At 41.0% G+C, this 19,141-nt stretch overlaps 1 pseudogene; it reads right to left on the bottom strand.

The window, feature by feature from the left end:
- Positions 1-6,893: 6,893 nt before the first annotated feature.
- Positions 6,894-15,953, bottom strand: LOC115131126 (Krueppel-like factor 6; annotated as a pseudogene).
- Positions 15,954-19,141: the final 3,188 nt, after the last annotated feature.

The raw sequence follows: 19,141 nt of genomic DNA, 5'->3' as shown, positions 1-19,141 counted from the left end.
AATGGGATGTGAATTGGAGCAACATTCCATGGGAAATGAATTGGGAGAGTTGTGGTCTTGTTTGCACTGCATGGAAAATATTTGAAACTACTAGCTATAGTATGTAAAATTATATCAACTATGTATGTGTAATTTCATCTCATGGTTTGTGTTGTGTACCCTCTGATGGCTCAGTCGGAATAAGAAATGTTTATTTTAATTTATTTGACCTTTATTTAACTAGGCAAGTCAGTTAAAAACAAATTCTTATTTTCAATGACGGCCTAGTAACAGTGGGTTAACTGCATTGTTCAGGGGCAGAATGACAGATTTTTACCTTGTCAGCTCTGGGATTTGATCTAGCAACCTTTCAGTTACTGGTTCGACGCTCTAACCACATGCCTGCCGCAAAAGGTTGTAAAACATCATGAGAACTGAAATGAGAATGTGAATTGTACAAGCAAGAGCAATTTAGTGTGGGAAACTCATAGATAGATGCTGAGGTACAACAACGACAGTCCTGCTTTGACAAATTCCAAGAGAATCTAAATGGAAGTAGCCTAAATGTTTACCACAGATTTTTTCACCCTCGTCTTTATCCTTCCAAGCATAAATTACTGCAATGTTCTTTACATGTCAGCGTTGGCGCCATGTGGAGATTGTAAACTGTGTGACAGGGTCAAAGTGTCCTGAATGCTCCATAAATTAGTCCGCATGTTTAATCACATGAAGCATAACATGAGCGAACAAACACTGGCTGACCTTCTCATAATTAAAATGCAAATAACCATACTGATTCCATCTGACACGTTGGGATTGTGCTGGACGAACTGCTCTGCTGCCTCTTGCAAAGACAGACCTTTGTCAATGTCAGCCTGCAGAACATACTGTACACTGGGCTTACACAGGCATCAGTGGACATGATGGTGGACTTGCTGCAGCTCTCTGACCCAGACTAATAAAGAACCTACGTCGTTAAACATGTACAGTTGCCACTTTGCTAAGCTATTTAAAGCCGTGATTCAAATATTCGCAGAAAAGTTATATAAATATGCCAGATTTTGAATAGTCGATAAACTTCATTTAAAACCATAATACGCCAGTAATATGGCATTTAACAATTTCTTGCAGTGAGTGCATTGAACACATTGATTTAGGCTTACTTACATAATTTAACATTATTTAACCCTTTGGAAAGTATTCAGACCCCTTGACTTTTTCCACATTTTGTTACGTTACAGCCTTAATATGATGAAATTATTTTTTCCCCCTCATCAAGCTACACACAGTACCCCATAATGACAAAGCAAAAGCATGTTTTAGAAATTTTAGTAAGTGTATTAAAAATGTCAAACTTAAATATTACATTTACATAAGTATTCAGTCCCTTCACTCAGTACTTTGTTGAAGCACCTTTAGCAGCCTCAAGTCTTCTTGGTATGACACGACAAGCTTGGCACACCTGTATTTGGGGAGTTTCTCCTATTCTTCTCTGCAGATCCTGTCAAGCTCTGTCAGCGAGCGTTGCTGCACAGCTATTTTCAGTTCTCTCCAGAGATTTTGATCGTGTTCACAAGTCCAGGCTCTGGCTGGGCCACTCAAGAACATTCAGAGACTTGAAGCCACTCCTGCATTGTCTTGACTGTGTTCTTAGAGTTGTTGTACTGTTGGAAGGTGAACCTTCGCCCCAGACTGAGGTCCTGAGTACTCTGGAGCAGGTTTTCATCAAGGATCTCTGTACTTTTCCTGTTCATCTATACCTCGATCCTGACTAGTCTCCCATTCCTTGCCACTGAAAACATTCCCACAGCATGATGTTGCCACCACCGTGCTTCACCGTAGTGATTGTGCCAGGTTTCCTCCAGAAGTGACGCTTGGTATTCTTGCCAAAGAGTTCAATCTTGGTTTCATCAGATCTGAGAATCTTTTAGGTGCCTTTTGGCAAACCCCAAGCGGGGTGCCATGTGCATTTTACTGAGGTGTGGCTTCCATCTCACCACTCTACCATAAAGGCCTGATTGGTGGAGTGCTGCAGAGATGGTTGTTCTTCTGGAAGGTTCTGCCATCTCCACAGAGGAACTCTGGAGCTCTGTCAGAGTGACCATCGAGTTCTTGGTCACCTCCCTGACCAAGGCCCTTCTCCCTCGATTGTTCAGCTTGGCCGGGCGGCCAGCTCTAGGAAGAGTCTTGGTTGTTCTAAACTTCCTCCATTTAAGAATGATGGAGGCCACTGTGTTCTTGGGGACCTTCAATGCTGCAGAAATGTTTTGGTACCCTTCCCCAGATCTGTGCCTCGACACAATCCTGTCCTGCAGCTCTACAGACAATTCAACCTCATGGCTTGGTTTTTGCGCTGACATGCTCTGTGGGACCTTACATAGACAGGTGTGTGCCTTTCCAAATCATGTACAATCCATTTAATTTACCACAGGTGGACACCAATCAAGCTGTAGAAACGTCTCAAGGATGATCAATGGAAACAGGATGCACCTGAGTTCAATTTCGAGTCTCATAGCAAAGGGTCTGAATACTTATGTAAATAAAATGTACAAACCTTTTTTCGCTTTGACATGATGGGATATTGTGTGTAGATATATGAGAAAAAACCACAATTTAATCAATTTTAGAATAAGGCTGTAACGTAACTACCCAAATGTAATATTTCAGTTTATCATTTTTAATGCATTTGCTGAAATTTCTAAAAACCTGTTTTTGCTTTGTCATTATGGGATATTGTGTGTAGATTGATGACGGGAAAAAAATATTTAATAAAAAGATGTGAAAAAAGCCAAGGGGTCTGAATAATTTCTGAATGCACAGTGTAGCACTGACATAACCCATACAAAGACAAAAGGGAAACAAAAGTACACCAATGAACTTAATCTTGCACGCCCAATTTTTCAGTTTTTGATTTGTTAAAAAAGTTTGAAATATCCAATAAATGTCGTTCCACTTCATGATTGTGTCCCACTTGTTGTTGATTCTTCACAAACAAATACAGTTTTATATCTTTATGTTTGAAGCCTGAAATGTGGCAAAAGGTCGCAAAGTTCAAGGGGGCCGAATACTTTCGCAAGGCACTGTACATGTCGGTAGAGGTAAAGTGACTATGCATGGATAATAAACAGAGAGTAGCAGCAGTGTAAAAATGTGGGGTGGGGGACAATCAAATAGACCGGGTAGCCATTTGATTAACTGTTCAAGAGACTTATGGCTTGGGGGTAGAAGCTGTTAAGAAGCCTTTTAAACTTAGACTTGTAGTAAAGAGAAAAAAATGAAACAAAGCATAAGCCTGATAAGACTCATATTATTTCAATAAAAATATACATTCACACAGAAATAACAATTTTCCAAAACTATAAATTGTCAGAGCAAAAATAATCTTAATGTTTTTTTTGTGTCTTTATTTATTACAAACATTCTGTAGGGAACAAGGGGAGCTGTGTGTGGAAGAGATAGACATATAGAGAATGACACTCTATTCCCTGTATCGTGCAATACCTTTGAACAGAACCCTATGATCCCTGGTCAGAAGTACTACACTAATCGGAAACCATTTGGATGCAGACAGTGATGGAAACTGTTGGTTAAGACGCAAACAAATAAGGTTTGATTACCACCTGAATGATATTGGCTGCTGTTCTGTTACAAAGACAGAATGTTCTACTTCTATTCCTTGCCCCCAAAAAGCATTACTGTTGCTGGCATTGTAATGTTTGTGCTAATCCTCTGAACTAAAATACAGAGCATTCGGAAAATATTCAGATCCCACGACTTTGTCCACATTTTGTTACAGCCTTCTCATTTTATTTCATCCTCATCAATCTACACACAATACCTCATAATGACAAGGCAAAAACAGGTTTAGAAATGTTTGCCTATTATACATAATACAAAACTGAAATATCAAATTTACATAAGTATTCAGACCCTTTACTTGGTACATTAAGGCACCTTTGGCAACGATTACAGCCTCAAGCCTTCTTGGGTATGACGGTACAAGCTTGACACCAGTATTTGGAGTTTGTCTCAAGGATCTCTCTGTACTTTGCGCCGTTCATCTTTACCTCGAGCCTGACTAGTCTCCCAGTCCCTGCTGCTGAAAAACATTCCCCACAGCATGATGCTGCCACCACCATGCTTCTCCGTACAGATAGTTCCAGGTTTCCTCCAGACGAGACACTTGGCATTCAGTCCAAAGAGTTCAATCTTGGTTTCATCAGACAAGAGAAACTTGTTTCTCATAGTCTTTAGGTGTCTTTTGGCAAACTCCAAGCGGGCTGTCATGTGCCTTTTTACTGAGGAGTGGCAGCCATCTGGCCACTACCATAAAGGCCTGATCGGTGGAGTGCTGCAGAGATGGTTGTCCTTCTGAAGGTTCTGCCATCTCCACAGAGGAACGCTGGAGTTGTCAGAATGACCATCGGGTTATTGGTCACCTCCCTGAGCAAGGCCTTCCTCCCTCATTTTCTCAGTTGGATTTTTATCCATTTTAGGATCAAGGCTATAACCTAACAGAATGTAGAAAAAGTCAAGGAGTCTGAAAACTTTCTGAATGTACTGAAAATATTGTGGCCCTGCTTCACTGATCTTGCTGCAACAAACTCCTTTTCACCCACAGCATGGCCATGATATTGAATAGAATAAGTCCATGTACTTTTGTTATACTTCAATTTTTAATCCTTGATTCTAGCCTTAGACATTTAATGACACATGGTACAATAAATGATCCTTTAACATTATTTTGGTCCCTTACCCTGCAAAAATATCATAGTCGCTAAATTCCCCATCCATTAACATCCTATTGTACTGTTTATACACAGGGCAAATAACATTGACGAAATATGTCACATTTTTCCATGCATGTACATAATCAGTTTCGAACGGGGAGAGATGGATTGATCTTTTACATTTTCTACAGAATCTTGTTCACCATTGGTTTTGATAACACTGTAGCTGCTTGGACTAAAACAAATAAATGCCCAAAATGGGTCAATAGCAAACTCCCAAAATCAGCATTCTAACAGATTCTATACCAGCAAAACATTTATTAGAAATACAATACAAGGTAAGGCCTGTCCAACTAGAGCTTGATAATTACAATACAACTTTAGGGTTTTTCCTTAGAGGGGGGAATATTGGTCTACAGTGAGAGTGAGACTGGGCCCTGGGTGCTCTACAAACCCAAAGCCCAGACATTGTTGAACCCAGCTGCAGCACTATCACTTTCCCGTCAAGTCAACCTTGTCTTTACGCAAACCAAAAGCTCCATGCTCTAGTGCGCATCTGAAAGTGCACCCTATGCCATATAGTGCACTACTTTTGACCACAGTACATAGGGGTCTGGTTGAAAGTAGTGCCCTATAACGGGGTGCCATCCCGGACTTAGCCCTATAGTCTCATCAGGTTGTTTTGTACCGTCGAGCTACATTTTTACGCAACACCAAATGTGGAACAACATACAGTACACACTAGTACATTTGTTTAATAATACATTGTTTAAAGTGCTCTACATGATGACTTGAAGATATCCCTTTAAATTATATTTACATTGAGTCTATTTACATTGGGTCTGAATGTACTATATAGACAGGTTACAGCAAAAACAAAAGCACCCTGATGATCTAACAGAGTATCTTTACTCTGCATGTTATAAACAAACACTTTATTCACAAGCTACATGCGGGCTAATATAGGGGTAGCTTTCTCTAAAAACAAGGAACGGTGCAAGTAAGTTCATGTGAAATTGAGCCTTAACAAATCTTTTCATATCACCCATACAACATGAACCCCCCACCAGGAGAAAACCAAACCACAAGTCTAAGTCACTTACGTAAGACACCGTTAAGTTAACAGTGCATTATCAGGTAGAAATTCAAGAGTCCTAAAAGGCACAGATGAGTGAAAAAAATAGCTTCATGAATGATTCAGTTAAGTAGGCAATAGTGATTTCTCCAACCAAAGAAAGTACTGAATACATTAAAACAAAATCTAAAATCAAGGCTTTTATGTACAATATTGTAACATTTAACTGTTGGTATTTAGCTGCACTTTTATTGAAATCTATTTGCAGTCCTGATTACGGAATAACAGGAAAAGCAAATAAACTAACTCCAGAACCATGCAACACCTGTCTATGATACTGAAGTTATAGTATAGTTCGTTGTGTTATAGCCGAAGCACATTAGCTGTGTTATAAAAAACACATTTAACAGCTGCACCAAACACTAGAAAAAGCTCACATTGTGGAGTTTCTGCCCTGGCCTCTGCTATCTGGAGGGGATACAACATCACCCCCAACCACAAACCCTCAAGGATTCTGGCAAAAACATATTTTTTAAATAATTAGCCCAGTCTCGCTGCTGCTTGACAGGCAGGTAGACACTTTTGTCACACACCCGTACTCACTCGCGACCACAAGGAAACAGAACGTGTTCCCCAATACCATTCAGTCCACAGAAACACCGGTACCACAAGACCTTTGCTTCCCCCTGTTTGCACACTGGCAAGTCAACCCAGTCAGACATTCGCAGTCCACACATGCTTATCTTACACTGGTACTTCAAACTGTCTATCGGTTGTCCAGGAGACAGTTGCGCCACCTCAATACATCACGCGCCAAACACACATACAATGCATTCATTTATTTTTTTTGTCTTAATTTCCCTTTCCTTCCAGTCCCTCAATTAAGTTGTCTGCTTCCTTCCATACATAATTTTGTCATTAGTTTTCTCCAAGGGGTTCGTCCATCCCGGAGGCACTGGGTATGGTGCAAAATGGCATGTTTTGGCTTGAACACGGTCCCTAGCTCAGTCCTCTGAAGGGCAGTTCAACCATAAGCCTGGTTATGAGACGACATTCCCCTTTGCTGCGTTAGTTTGTTTCGCTAAATGGCTTACATCGCTCCGTGACGCTCAGAGGTGTCTCTTCATGTGGAGGGCAAGGTGATCGGACCTGGAGAAACACCTGGTGGCAAACCGAGAGATGGAAAGTGTGAACTGGTGTACTACAACAAAAGAAAACTGTATATGTCTAGGATACAAGTACAGATCCCAAATGAACATACAGGCTAGCAATATAATGACATATTTTAAGTATGAATTACACATTTGACTAAGCATTTTCAGGAAGCACTGGTTAACAATGCAATGCTATTCACATGAATGAATGGACATACTAACTAGAGGTCGACCGATTTTTCAATGCCGATACCGATTATTGGAGGACCCCAAAAAAAAGCCAATACCGATTAAATCGGACAATTTTTAAAAATGTATTTGTAATAATGACAATTACAACAATACTGAATGAACACTTATTTTAACTTAATATAATACATCAATAAAATCAATTTAGCTTCAAGTAAATAATGAAACATGTTCAATTTGGTTTAAATAATGCAAAAACAAAGTGTTGGAGAAGAAAGTAAAGGTGCAATATGTGCCAAGTAAGAAAGCTAACGTGTAAGTTCCTTGCTCAGAACATGAGAACATATGAAAGCTGGTGGTTCCTTTTAACATGATTCTTCAATATTCCCAGGTAAGAAGTTTTAGGTTGTAGTTATTATAGGAATTATAGGACTCTTTCTCTCTATACGATTTGTATTTCATATACCTATGACTATTGGATGTTATTATAGGCACTTTAGTATAGCCAGTGTAACAGTGTAGCTTCCGTCACTCTCCTTGCTCCTACCTGGGCTCGAACCAGGAACACATCGACAACAGCCAACCTCGAAGCAGCGTTACCCATGCAGAGCAGGGGGAACAACCACTCCAAGTCTCAGAGCGAGTGACGTTTGAAATGCTATTAGCGCGCACCCCGCTAACTAGCTACCCATTTCACATCGGTTACACCAGCCTAATCTCGGGAGTTGATAGGCTTGAAGTCATAAACAGCGCAATGCTTGAAACACAGCGAAGAGCTGCTGGCAAAACGCACAAAAGTGATTTTTGAATGAATGCTTACGAGCCTGCTGCTGCCTACCACCGCTCAGTCAGACTGCTCTATCAAATCAGACTTAATTATAACACAGAAACACGAGCCGTAGGTCATTAATATGGTCGAATCTAGAAACTATAATCTCAAAAACAAAACGTTTATTCTTTCAGTGAAATACAGAAGCGTTACGTATTTTATCTAACGGGTGGCATCCCTAAGTCTAAATATTCCTGTTACATTGCACAACCTTCAATGTTATATCATAATTACGTAAAATTCGGACAAATTAGTTCGCAACGAGCCAGGCGGCCCAAACTGTTGGATATACCCTGACTCTGCGTGCAATGAACGCAAGAGAAGTGACAATTTCACCTGGTTAATATTGCCTGCTAACCTGGATTTATTTGAGCTAAATATGCAGGTTTAAAAATATATACTTCTGTGTATTGATTTTAAGAAAGGCATTGATGTTTATGGTTAGGTACACATTGGAGCAACAACAGTCCTTTTTCACGAATGCGCACCACATCGATTATATGCAACGCAGGACACGCTAGATAAACTAGTAATATCAACCACGTGTAGTTAACTAGTGATTATGATTGATAGTTTTTTTATAAGATAAGTTTAATGCTAGCTAGCAACTTACCTTGGCTTCTTACTGCAGTCACGTAACAGGCAGGCTCCTCGTGAGGATTAGAGCGGTTAGAGCGTTGGACTAGTTAACTGTAAGGTTGCAAGATCGATTCTCCGAGCTGACAAGGTAAAAATCTGTCCTTCTGCCCCTGAACAAGGCAGTTAACCCACTGAACCTAGGCCGTCATTGTAAATAAGAATGTGCTCTTAACTGACTTACCAAGTTAAATAAGAGGTATGTAAAAAATATATATATATAATTAAAAAAAAAAAAATCTGCCAAATCGGCATCCAAAAATACCGATTTCCGATTGTTATGAAAACTTGAAATCGGCCCTAATTAATCGGCCATTCCGGTTAATCGGTCGACCTCTAATACTAACTCACACTTGAGTATATGGTATCAAGAGGGATTGTGTAAACACTCAGGTGCAGGTGGTCTCAATTGTAGATAGCATAGTGATGGCGCTTACCTTTCACAGTGACTGCATTTAAATGGCTTGGCCCCAGTGTGCTTCCTGAAGTGTCTGGTTAGCTCATCACTCCGTGCATATCGCCACTTCCATGAACACTTGTATGGTTTTTCACCTATGAAATAAACAAAAACATCACCTGTGAAATTAATGCAATATTGTACTATCAATTTTTAACCTCTAGTCAATGTGAAACATGCTGTGTGCTAAGCTAAGGTCATTGTTATCGTTCCTTCTGGTCAAAGACCTTTGGTAGTAAAGAGAATGGAAATAATATGGCGGTAATCACTTGCCAGCTACACAACTTTACTCAGACACTACAGTAGAATCTAGTCTAATTCCAATGAACCTGTCACCCAACTCAAAACCATGATACGACCAAAGAAAGTCCTCTTATTCGTTGGACGTAATTGCAGTCTTAAGAGTCCGAGCTCGTAGAGAAAGCCACACGTAATTTCACACTGCTAATCAAAAATAAGGAATGGTCAGTCTCCCCTTTCCAATGCTGAAACTAAATCTGTTTTTAAGAGCCATAGCTAATGGCTGTACACCAAATGGCACTAATTCCCTATACCTACAGTGCATTCTGAAAGTATTCAGACCCCTTGACTTTTTCCACATTGTTACGTTACAGCCTTATTTTAAAAATGGCTAAAATGTTTTCCTCAATCTACACACCATACCCAATCATGACAAAGCGAAAATGTTTGTACAATGACAAGGCGAATGTTACACATTTATTTAAAAAAATTGCAACCGAAATACCTTTACATAGGTATTCAGACCCTTCGCAATGAGACTCGAAATTGAGCTGAAGCGCATCCTGTTTCCATTGGTCATCCTTGAGATGTTTCTACAACTTGATTGGAGTCTACCTGTGGTAAATTCAATTGGATTGTACATGATTTGGAAAGAAACACACACCTGTCTATATAAAAGGCCCCACCGTTGACAGTGCATGTGAGAGCAAACAAAGCCATGAAGTTGAAGGAATTGTCCTAGAGCTCAGAGACAGGATTGTGTCGAGGCACAGATCTGGGGAAGGGTACCAAAACATGTCTGCAGCATTGAAGGTCCCCAAGAACACTATGGCCTCCATCATTCTTAAATGGAAGATGTTTGGAACCACCAAGACTCTTCCTAGAGCCGGCCGCCCGGCCAAACTGAGCAATCGGGAGAGAAGGGCCTTGGTCAAGGGTACCAAGAACCCGATGGTCACTCTGACAGAGCTCCAGAGTTCCTCTGTAGAGATGGGAGAAACTTCAGAAGAACAACCATCTCTGCAGAACTCCACCAATCAGGCCTTTGTGGTAGAGTGACCAGATGAAAGTCACTCCTCAGTAAAAGGCACATGACAGCCCACTTGGAGTTCACCAAAAGGCACCTAAAGACTCTCAGACCATGAGAAATAGTGCACTGGTCAAGGTAGTGCACTATAAAAGGGAATGGGGTGCCATTTGGGACGTAAACTAAGTCCATTCCATCCCCATGTGCACTGTGGCTGCCTTTCAGTGTGACCGTCTCCCCTTCCCCTCAGCATTCAGACACATGCAAGGTAGATTAGGTCACAGTCATGCGTGGCCAATATTCTGAGTAACTGCACTGTGGCACTCTGACTGCATGAGGACTCGCAATGAACTGGATCTGTAACTTTGATTACATTACACAAACAAGACAGACAATACAATTTCGTGAAATAAAGAATAGCAATTTCATGCAGCTAAGTAACATATGACTTGTGTGTAACAGTAATGAAGGCAAGCTAGTCATGGCTCTCAACAGCATCATGCCAGAAACCCTAGACCCCCTCCAATTTGAATACCGCCCAAACAGATCCACAGATGATGCAATCACAATCGCACTCCACGCTGCCCTTTCCCACCTGGACAAAAGCAACACCTACGTGAGAATGCTGTTCATTGACTACAGTTCAGCATTCAACACCATAGTACCCACAAAGTTTCACTAAGGAAAGGACCCTAGGACTAAACACCTCTCTTTCTGCAACTGGATCCTGGACATCCTGACGGCCTCCCCCAAGTGGTTGGCAACAACACATCTGCCACGCTGATCTTCAATAGTGGGGCCCCTCAGGGGTGAAAGCTTAGTCCCCTCCTGTACACTCTGTTCACCCATAACTGCGTGGCCAAGCATATCTCCAACACCATCATTAAGTTCTGGCAACAGTGGTAGGCCTGATAACTGATAACAATGAGACAGCCTATAGGGAGAAGGTCAGAGACCTGGCAGTGTTGTGCCAGGATAACAGCCTCTCCCTCAACGTGATCAAGAGAGGAGATGATTGTGGACTATAGAAAAAGGAGGACCGAGCACACCCCCATTCTCATCGATAGGGCTGTAGTGGAGCAGGTTGTGAGCTTCAAGTTCCTTGGTGTCCACATCAAACGGTCAAGGTCCAAACACACCAAGACAGTTGTGAAGAGGGCACGACAACACCTTACCCCTCCCCAGGAGACAGAAAAAGATTTGGCATGGATCCCCAGATAGTCAAAAAGTTCTACAGCTGCACCATTGAGAGCATCCTGACCGGTTGCATCACCACCTGGTATGGAAACTGATCGGCATCTGACCGCAAGGCACTACAGAGGGTAGTGCGTACATCCCAGTACATCACTGTGGCCAAGCTTCCTGACATACAGGACCTATATACACTTGGTAGTGACAGAGGAATGCCCCCCAAAAATTGTCAAAGGCTCCAGTCACCCAAGACTTCTCTGCTACCGCATAGCAAGTGCTATGAGCGCAGTCTAGGGCCAAAAGGCTCCTTAACAGCTTCTACCCCCAAATGGCCACCTGAACTATTTACTTTAACACCCCCTCCCCCCCTTTTTACACAGCTGCTACTCACTGTTCATCATCTATGCAGTCACTTTACAAAGACCTCGACTACCATGTACCCCAACACATTGACTCGGTATCAGTACCCCCTGAATTAGAAGTCGATTATGATTTTTCAACACCGATACCGATTATTGGAGGACCAAAAAAGCCGATACCGATTAAATCGGCCAATTTTATTTATTTATAATAATGACAATTACAACAATACTGAAAGAACACTTATTTTAACTTAATATACCATTTGTATTACATATACATTTGACTATTGGATGTTCTTATGGAACTTTAGTATTGCCAGTGTAACAGTATAGCTTCCGTCCCACTCCTCGCTCCTCCCTGGGTTCGAACCAGCAACACAATGACAATTAGCGCGCGCTAACTATCTAGCCATTTAACTTCGGTTACACGAGCCTCATCTCGGGAGTTGATAGGCTTGAAGTCATAAACAGCGCAATGCTTGACGCACAACGAAGAGCTGCTGGCAAAATGCACAAAAGTGCTGTTTGAATGAATGTTTACGCTCCTGCTTCTGCCTACCACTGCTCAGTCAGCTAGTTAAATAAAGGTACATTAAAATATATATATATTAATTTAAAAAAAATTAATATATATATATAGGCAAATCGGCGCCCCAAAATACAGATTCCCGATTGTTATGAAAACTTGAAATCGGCCCTGATTAAATCGGCCATTCCGATTAACCTCTACCCTGTATATAGCCTCGTTATTGTTATGTAATTTTCTTGTTACATTTTGATTTTATATATTTTTTTACTTTAGTTAATTTAGGAAATATTTTCTTTACTTAATTTCAAGAAATGCATTGTTAGTTAAGGGCCTTGTAAGTAAGCATTTCACGGCAAAGTCTACCTACACCTGTTGTATTCGGCACATGTGACAATTAACATTTGATTTGAAGTGAGAAAGCTTTGTGCCATCAATGTCACTTTGGCCACTGGTTGTTTTTATGCAATGCAATGCAATGTAAACACCAAAGACAGAGACCTCTGGTGTGATAGCATTGGGAAATGTGTGTTTCACAACCTGTATGAGTGCGCTGGTGTGCTTTTAAGTGCGAACTCTTTGTGTAAACCTTGCGGCATCCGTTGAAGTGACACTTGTGCACCCGTCTCGTCCCATCCGGCGATGGATCTCCACTGACCAGCCTAGTCTTTCCCGAGTTCTTCCCGATGCCGCCTGTCCGCATTTCTACCGGCAAGTGCAATTCCGTGTGTATGCTTCCCCATCCTTGTGAGATGCTGAGGTCCGAGCTGACTTCTGGGGAGGATGGTGGAGTGCCAATGACAGAAGCGCTAAAAGGTCCAGAACAGGCCACAACCGACCCCAGAGGGTTTGAGGTAAAAGCTGTGTGTTTGCGTGAGCACCCCAGAACTATCTGATGCGTCGCTGTTGGCGTCAGAGTTTACACTTTTGGTTTCCAAGATTGGGCTATCCTGATTGTCCTCTTTGACCAGACGGATCTTTGAGTCGGAGTCAATCGCTTCTTCCCCACAGGCCAGGATCAGCTTGCTCCACAGGTCATGCTCCTGCTTCTTGAACTTGATATTGGAGTTGTTGAGATGTAAGGCTCGCTCTGTAGATACCGTTCCAACTCCAAGCATGTCTGGTTGAGGAACAAACAAAAACACATGATTAGAATGCATTAATAGAAAAGATCACAAGGTGCATTGCATTTCAGACAGCTACCAGACCACCAACAAAAGTAGTAGTAGCAACAGCATTGATGTTTTATGACATCATAGTTGTGCTAATTGTTTCTTTTGGCTCACAGGGCAGAACAGCTGGGTAAACCACAGCCTCACGTTCAAACATCAAATCAGCTCTTTTTGACCATCACATATCCTAAGCAGCATGTACATGTGGAGGAACAGTTAATATATACATTCTCAGTTCTGTGGTGCAATGAATGACTCACAGAGCATATTTAGTGTCCTTTTAAGGAAGCCACTGAACTTCCGGCTTCCCCAAGACTCATTCAGTTGACATGACACATTGCATGCATCTTCCTTTCCCCCAGAATGCAGTCATTCAGTTCTCCATTCGTTATATTAAATATATTCAGATTTGATCCTAGATCTTGAAGATTCATTAAAAGCAGGGTCATCTGCTTGGAGGTATTGCAGGATGTAGGTTTGACAAAGAACAGCTGAAAATAAAAATCTGCCCTAGGCAAAGGGCATAACTACCCCTTTTACAATCTTAGCCAATCATGTCAAGTTACTCATGTGCACAGGAATTGGTCACTGCTGACATTTGATACAGTTTGGATATAAGCATACTGAAACACACTGATCGACATGCATATGAATGCAATGTGTTTCAGAAGAATAAACCTTATGGTCAGTATTATTGAGTGAGAGATCAGACTATGGTTTTAATTGATTTTATTGTGTAATAATAAGTAACACTAAAATCAATGGAAATCCACTCCCGTCAATACAATAGGATACAATAGGACACATAGGATATTTCAATCTATCCATGTCGCAGAGATCAGCACAGCAGGGCTGCTGGCCTGTATGGTGAGATGGCATTTTCAACAGCACTTGATTTAGTTCAATAAAAAATGTACACAAAAGCATTGAAAACAGGGAGAAAGTACTGTTGTTCAGACTGAAGCACAGATTAATTGTGCACAAATTGACAAATCATGAGGGAAATCAGTCTAAACTATAGCCTACTGATAACCACAGCTTTAGGTACCCTAGAGAAGCCTATGTGCTCTGATCCCTGCTGGCCAGGGGAAAGGAAGTGGTAACATCATGCATTTATAGCATAAAATAGGCCCATTTATTTGTGTTAATAGAACATTTGAATGTGATAACATGTGGTTTAGATCGTCAAACTTCGGGTGGCTCAGCTACCTAGGCATTTTTAATCCAAATTTATTGACTGAAATTAATCAATCAACACTACTGATGACATACTATGCGAGTAACTTTCGCTAGCAACAGCAGGCTAGATAGCCATACATGTTTTGCTTTTCGACCTGTCCCCAAATTAATATAGTTGGTTCAGAGTTCTTTTTAATATTTCAACCTGCGTGTACTCATCGCGTCTGAGCATGATGGCGCACACGTGTGGTCTCGTCAGCACGTTAGGAAAATACTTGCATCAATTTCAAATCACATAAGACTAAAATTGGGGTCAGTTAAGCAAGACTATTGGTGTAAATTGTATACATTTTCTAAATTAAATTGAAACATTTTAGGCTGGCTATAATCTGGTTAGGCTACTTTGCAGCAACAAAACATCCACTTATGAACGATGTCTGCTCCGCAGCCGTTTGACTGACAACATCTCCATTATTAGGCTACATGAACCAAATAATTGCTTTCTGAGATTCATAAAGGCTTGCACATGCAACATCTTAAAAAAATATCAAACCACTAGGCTATGCTACCAGATACTAGTCACGCTCCATTAATTGCAATGCACTCCCGAGATGTCAAACATTGCAACACTGAACAAGACTTGTGCTATACATGGACTGGTAGCAATGGTCTCCTTCGAAACAACATGCTGTATAAAACGCCATATCTTTTGCATCTGTGGCTAACTGGTGAGGCTGGTTGGGCCTCCATTCAGAGATGTCTATATAAATAAGAAATAGACTATGCTTGGTTATTTTTCACATGTTCTAGACAAGAGCATTGTTTCCCAACGCGGTCCTGGGGCATCCCCTGTTGGGTTTTGCCCTAGCGCTACACAACTGATTCAAATAACCAAAACTTGCTAAAGAGTTAGTTATGTGAATCAGATGTGTAGTACCTGGGCAAATACCAAAACGTGCACGGGGGCCCAAGACCAAGTTTGGGAAACCATGTTCTAGGGCTTTTGCCATGCCACAGTAACATCCAATCAAGAGACACGACTGATTGGTCACAGCTGTTAATTTCAGTTAAATCAACCGTTTCAAATTATAATAAATCGTATTAGGCTACCTGCTGCCAATGATGGTGATGGTAAGGCTGAAAAGTAGCCCGTGTTGTGTACAATCTGAAGTTCATGAAATATGCTGCACATTGGTAGAACACCCATTTCAAATCCGAAATGTGGGCTAAAAAGCTGCGCTTCAACAAGATCAATATGTTAAAAGTGTTGGTCAGTCTCGAACAGGCAAATTTTACTTGCACATATGAAGTGCACTGCAGTTAAACGTTGTTTCGCTGCCCCGTTAACCTCTTCAGTCGACCCTCTACTTTTTTGAACATTTTGTTAAAAATCGCGCAACATTTCAGCGCCCTGCTACTCATGCCAGGAATATAGTACGTTCATATGGTTAGAATGTGTGGATAGGAAACCCTCGGACGTTTTTAAAACTGGTTAAATCACGACTGTGGCTATTACATAACGTGCGTTACATCGGAAAGCGCAGGAAAACCTGATCACAGAAAATGGAAATAAATATCCTTGCGCCACTTCCAGCAATTGTTAACAGTGAGCCGAATTAGATAAGACCGAGCATTCAACTCCCACAGCATCCCCATGTTGTCTAGAGCCTTGTGAATTGAATCCTCTTTGATTCTTGGTTGAACCGAAAGAGGGGCACGACGTACCTCCGGTCTCCGCCCAGATCATTCCGGAAGAGCTCTCTCCTGAAATTTTTTCCAAGACGACAGCTAATGATTTCTACATCGCCTATGGATGATTTTTATCGCTTATTAACGTTTACTAATACCTAAAGTAGCATTACAAACGTATTTCGAAGTGATTTGTGAAAGTTTATCGTCTACTTTTTGAATTTTAAAAAATGACGTTACGTTGTGAAATCGCTGTTTTTTTCGTTTATCACACAGTCTACATATAACGATATCTTGGCTTTATATGGCCCGATTTAATCGAAATAAAGACCCAATAGTGTTTATGGGACATCTAGGAGTGCCAACAAAGAAGATGGTGAAAGGTAATGACTGTTTTCTATTTTATTGTGCAGTTTGTGTAACGCCGAAATGCTAATTATTTTGTTTACGTCCCCTGCTGTGCTTTCTGTTGTAGTGTATTGGTGCATGCTATCAGATAATAGCTTCTCATGCTGTCGCCGAAAAGCATTTTAAAAATCTGACTTGTTGCCTGGATTCACAACGAGTGTAGCTTTAATTTGATACCCTGCATGTGTATTTTAATGAACTTTTGAGTTTTAACTAATACTATTAGCATTTAGCGTAGCGCATTTGCATTTCCAGAGCTCTAGTTGGGACGCAAGCCACCGGGCCATGCAAAACGAGATAGATATCACAACCAATCATAATTGTCTCCTGACATAATTTGGTCCTGTCAAAAAAATGTGATTGGTGAATTCGACTCATAGATCCCCTACATTCATTGGACAGCTATTTTTAGAAGTGTGTGTGTGTGTGTGTGTGTGTGTGTGTGTGTGTGTGTGTGTGTGTGAGTGTGAGAGAGTGATATTGCCTACTCTCTTCGAGTGTCAGTGAGTTGCGCCTCTGCAGTTTTTGCCACAGAGAGCGCATTTGACCAGCAACAATGTTTCCTGGTTGGAGACATTTCAATGTAGTATACTTTCTGCAAGTTATGGCTTGAAGGTCATGGTTAAGGAGAATACGATGAAAATTGAGGCTATTAAAAAATCTGTTGCCTTTATCTTTGGAGAAGTGAAAACCCTCAAAAGTGACATGAAGAAAGTGGAAGTTATCTGCCAGGAAAATTAAAAGAAGGTGGCTGAACTCGAGCAAAAGGTGAATGAGGCGGAGAGATACCAGCGCAGGTGGAACCTGAGGCTCCATGGAATTCCAGAGCAGGCAGGTGAGGACATCAAATGCAGAGTTGTTGACATCTGTGGAGCTGTCATTCCCGATTCAAATGCCAAAGTTCAGTGAAATGTAGACATCGTCCATCGTTTGGGAAGACTCAAGGATCAAGGCAAGAGACAGAGGACAACCATCATCCGGTTCACCAACAGATCTACACAGGATCTTCTCTGGAGGCGAGTGAAGAATTGTGAATTCCTCATCAAGCAAAAATTGAGGTTCACGGAGGATCTGACCTCAGCTGACAAAGTGACAAGAGGGAAACTGTGGCCGATGGTGGCTATAGCTCGAAAGGAAGGGAAAACTGCATTTTTTATCGGTGCAAGAATGATCATCGATGGGAAAGATGCGGCCAAATCAGAACATTTAAGAGAGAGCCAGAGTCTAACTCAGACAGAACTGTCAGTCCAAAAAACTGATTTCCAAGTGAAAAGCAGCCTTTTATCATAAAAAATGTACACAAACACTTGAATGAGAAAAGGCTGACCTGAGAACTGGTAAACTAAACACTAACTATAGGTGAATAACTGCTTATTGTAAAGTCTACACAATGTCTCCCCCCTGTGGGAGTAAGAATACTTTAGGTAACTTTATGACCAATATTTGTTTTGTTTTTTGTTGGAGAGGTTAAAATAACGGGATGGTAATCCTTTTGAGTTACAAATCCATAGGAAAAGCTTATATTAGCATAACAAGGTTGTTGGTTGAAGTTTGTCTATCTCTTTGTTCAATAAATGTCAGGGGTATTTGTAATTTACTCAAGCGTAATACTATTTTCCTGTATTGCAAACGGTTTAATTCAGACTTTTCATTTTAACAAGAGACTCATGCTTTTTCTTCCGATCTATCTTTTTGGAAAAATCAATGGAGTAACGATATCTGGTTATCAAATGGCAATAACCACTCTGCAGGTGTAGCAGTTTTGAGAGGTGCATTTAAAGGAAAGGTCATCAGTTTGTAAGACTCACCGCTCTGGACATTGGTTAATTTTAACAGTAAATTTCAACAGTGAAATGTTTTTATTAGGGAATATTTATTCATCCAACAACAAACAAAACAACAGGATATTATTTCAAGAATTTGAAGAAGAGATTAATATATAGGTGTATTTCAGGATATCAAAATTATCTTAGGTGGAGATTTTAATTCTGTATCTAATGCGATGATTGACAGATCAAATCAAATCAAATGTATTTCTATAGCCCTTCGTACATCAGCTGATATCTCAAAGTGCTGTACAGAAACCCAGCCTAAAACCCCAAACAGCAAGCAATGCAGGTGTAGAAGCACGGCGGCTAGGAAAAACTCCCTAGAAAGGCCAAAACCTAGGAAGAAAACTAGAGAGGAACCATGCTATGTGGGGTGGCCAGTCCTCTTCTGGCTGTGCCGGGTGGAGATTATAACAGAACATGGCCAAGATGTTCAAATGTTCATAAATGACCAGCATGGTCGTATAAT

Source organism: Oncorhynchus nerka, linkage group LG6 (assembly GCF_034236695.1).
Source record: "Oncorhynchus nerka isolate Pitt River linkage group LG6, Oner_Uvic_2.0, whole genome shotgun sequence".
NCBI lineage: Eukaryota > Metazoa > Chordata > Actinopteri > Salmoniformes > Salmonidae > Oncorhynchus > Oncorhynchus nerka.
Note: the sequence above shows the minus strand (reverse complement) of the source record. Positions and strands in the feature narration are given on the sequence as shown.